Source organism: Sus scrofa, chromosome Y, assembly GCF_000003025.6.
Source record: "Sus scrofa isolate TJ Tabasco breed Duroc chromosome Y, Sscrofa11.1, whole genome shotgun sequence".
Taxonomy (NCBI): Eukaryota; Metazoa; Chordata; class Mammalia; order Artiodactyla; family Suidae; genus Sus; species Sus scrofa.
Window position 1 is genome coordinate 25,060,764 of NC_010462.3, and position 4,475 is coordinate 25,065,238.

Sequence of the window (4,475 nt, forward strand, 5' to 3'; positions counted from 1 at the left end):
GTCAAACAGGATTGTGACCATTTACTACAACTTCTCTCTTTATATCATTGAATGAAGTGTTACTCAATATGTTTCAATTAACTTTGAAAATAAGCAATGACCCTTCCTTAAAAACTCTATATTGAGCACTTCTTTCTTAATGCTAAATGAAAGTCTGATGTGTTTTATCTGTAGAGCTAATTACTGTCTATCTTATTCTATCCTTCACTTGTTTAATTTTTTTTCTTTTTAAGTAGTAAAACTTAAAATAACATGTGCACATATCTGTTAATTTTTTCTTAGTCTTTCTATTTTGAAATGGCAGAATTTTAGGAAATTGGAAAGGCATTGAAAAGGTGGCCTGTGTGTACTTTACACATGTCCCCTAATTGAGCGCTTTCATGTAATCTGATGTAAATATAGCACACTTTAACTAACCAGAATTTGACACTGGTCAATTTATATGTGTATAGTTCTATTCCAGTCCATCCACATGTAGATACATGTAACGGCCATTATATTCAATAGAGAAAAAATGGTACGTTTAATAAAAATTTAGTCTTAGGCTATTTTGAATGTTTCAATCTTTCATACTTTCTACTTTATTACTTGAAGAACTCTTAATCGAAAAATCATACCATACTAAAAATATTTGAGATGGAATATTAATTTTTTTCTGCTGGATAGTTAAAATATTATATCAAATTTTATTTCTCCTTTAAGAATTGATCAAATAAATTATTTCCAATGTTTAATGTTAATTTTCTCTAAATTCCAGCTTCATCTATTTTTTATCTGAACTCCCCCCCAAAAAAAATCACAAAAATCAACCACATAAAATTTTAGTGCACTCATGGTAGGAATAAATATTTCAACTTCTGAATTTCTACTATCGTATTTTTATACCCAGTCTTTCACTTACAGCACTAGTTTAAAATAACCAAATTTACCTCTCCCCAAAGGATACTCTCTTACAGTAAGTGTTATATACAACAAAGAAACTAATTGTGGACTAGAACCAGTAAGGATGGATTGCTGATGCAACTGAAAGCTTGGCAATGCATAAAACACCATGGCTTGACATTGCAATCTCCCTTTTCAGCATCATCTTTCCTCTTCTGATGCTAACTTCAATGCTCTTTCTTCTCCTGTTTAAGTTTTGTGAACAATTTATAGTAATTTTTAATCGTCTGTATACACCTGTTGGAATGAAGTAATATCCAGGGTTAATATTTCTTGATAACAGAGATGTGAAAACATTTGAAAGATCTTTATTTCATGCATCTCTACTTTGAAAATTATATTTTAATTTAGTCAATAAACACCAAATTATTTGCCTATCATGTAATTTTGGATTTAATCACATTTTCATTTATTTTGTTCTGCTTCTTTAATTCTAAAAAATAATACATAAACTCATTTGAAAGGTACAAAAAATAATGATCACCCTTGAACAAACTAACAGCCTCCTCAAATTTATTTACTATTTTTATCATTTTATTCTTTTCTTTTCTTTTTTGTCCTAATGTTTCTTATTTCCCCAGTACAATTTTTCCCTACTGTACAGCATGGTGACCAAGTTACACATACATGTATACATTCTTTTTTTCTCCTGTTATCATACTCCATCATAAGTGACTAGACTGAGTTCTCAGTGCCTCATAGCAGGATCTCATTGCTGATCCATTCCAAAACAATAGTTTGCATCTATTAACCCCAAGCTCCCAATCCATCCCACTCACCACCCATGGCAACCACAAGGCTATTCTCCAAGTCTGTGATTTTCCTGTCAGTAGAAAGTTTCACTTGTGCTGTATATTAGATTGTAGATATCAGTGGTATCATACGGTATTTGTCTTTCTCTTTCTGACATTTCACTCTATATGGGAGACTCTAGTTCCATCTGTGGTGCTGCCAATGGCATTATTTTGTCCCCTTTTTATGGATGGGTAGTATTCCATCGTGTATCTATACCACTGCTTCCTAATCCAGTCATCCATTGATGGACATTTGTGTTGTTTCCATGTCTTGGCTATTGTGACTAGTTCATTGTCCTTGCAGTACTTACTATTTTTAGTTTGCTTATAACCATCCAGCTTTTTCCTTGTCTCTGTTATTCTTTAAATATATATTTCAATTACTTTTCTAAAAATGATTTGTGTTTTTATGCGATTTCAATGATTAATTGTTTTCTTATAAAGGTTTGTAAATATTTTCCCATGAGGTGAACCGATATGAGTTTAGTATTTCAAAGATTAAAAATGATTTTGATTTATTGTTCTTCTACTGATGAACTTTACTTCATTGTAATATCTATGCTTAAATGTGGTTCTTCAAAACTCAATAAGACATAAAGAAATCCAGTAAGTGATAAAAGCAAATACAAACACTCTCTGAAGGAATTTACCTTCAAGGTAACCTCAGAGAAGTTCCAAATTTCTATGGACATACCCTATTACTTACAAAAAGAAGATACCACTAGTGAAAGAAATTATCTCCAAACATTTTATTTGAGGCAAAACACAAAATAAAGTTAGTGCTTCTAAAAGATAAAAGGGTTTACAAAATGAAAAGGTAATTTCCTCAGTACTAATGAACAAATCCTTAAACGAAAAAAGAGAAACGCTAGAAAAAATACATAATTAATGATTTTGAATACATTGAAAATAATCAGAAAACTGGAAGTATGTCCCATAAAGTTGGCAAAACTATAGTTCATGGCTAAACATTAGAGATTTTAGAACCCTCAAGAATGAAAAATGAGGAAGTCTACAATTCTAGAGATTTAGGAGATGAAACGTCCAGTCATTTCTCGAAAATACAGTGTTTCTTAAATGACGAAACAATTTTAAAGTATTTAAACCATGAATTCTCAGACTAAAGACTGTATGTCAGGCATGCATATGTGTGTGTGTGTGTGTGTGTGCGTGTGTGTGCGTGTGTGTATGTGTGTGTGTGTAAACATCAAAACAAAGAAAAGATGAAGTGCACACTTTTGGGTAATTAAGTTACTGGAAACAGGCTAAAATCACCAGTTTTATCAGTCACACACCACTTACTAGAAATACAAAGAAAGAGCAAGGCATAGAAAAAATAAGACCTAAAACATTCATAGTAAAAACAAAACGAATTAAAAATGGCTAGAAAACCCACCCCACTTCCCTGCTTCCCCTTGGCAGCTGCTGTGTAGCACAGGGAACTAGGTCTAGTCACTTATGTCGGAGCAGGATAATGTGAGAAAAAAGAATGTATACCTAGATGTGTAACTGGGTCACCATGCTGTACAGTAGAAAACTGACAGATCGCTGCGAGCCAGCTATAATGGAAAAAAATTAAAATCATTATATAAAGAAATGCTATGAACACTTGTGAAAATTTTAAAAATATTATATCAGAAAACATAACTTCTAATTTTCTATACACTGAGTAACAGAAAAATGACAAACTAATATAAATTGGAAGACAAAAACATCTCAACTGATTTCCAACTCCAATCAGTTGAGCTCATTTCCTGACATAAATACAATTTCAGTTACTAATAAAAGAATATATGTCATGAGTATAAAGTAAAAATAATAGTAAGTGTAAACACCATCTATCTGTAAAAGGAAAATATTTCCATATCATTGAGCCTTCTGGTATCTTTCTACATTCGTCTAACACTCTCTTACCTGATAACCCAACATTTCTACGTGCATTATTGAGTCTGTCCTGCCACCTATGTTTTATGTGGAATTAAATATATGCTAAATTAAATGAGAGGACATATAGCTGTATAATTAGAACAATTTTGTCCTTAAATACATATTATGCTATGTTATCTCCATGTCATTTTTGCTTCCACCATAAAATGATCTCTTTCACCTGCTCTATATTTCCCATTATATAATCAAAAACCTTTTATTGAAGAAAATTTTAGAGACATCTACATCTTTGGAAAAATGAAGGAAGGCTCTGAGTGTGCACTTGTGTCTAGAGGGTATAAAGATAAAACACATATATAAATGTAAGAAATGTATTAGATTGTTTTTTCTTAATTTCCAAGGGGGGAAAATGAAGATAAGGTGCAAGAAAAGAGATATCTGAGAACTTTGAAGAGCCAGGATGTTTAACATTGATCCTAATGGATAATTTCTGTTAACACCATATTTCAAACCATTTATAATTTTTATAACATGTCATTATAAACTATTTCTGAGGAATTTCCTCTTTCTTTTACATTAAGAAAAAAACCCTCAAGAAGACATTTTCCCAGAAATGAAATAGTCATACTACTTTAAAATGTGACTTTGAAAATATCAATTTCTAGGCATTCCTGTTGTGACTTAGCAGTAAGAAACCTGACTAGTGTCCATGGGGATGCAAATTTGATCCAGGCCATGCTCATTTGGTTAAGGATCTGATCTTGCTGTGAGCTATTGTGCAGGCTGCAGACACAAGTTGGAATGGAATTGCTGTAGATGTGGTGGAGGCTGGCAGTTGTAGCTCTGATTTGA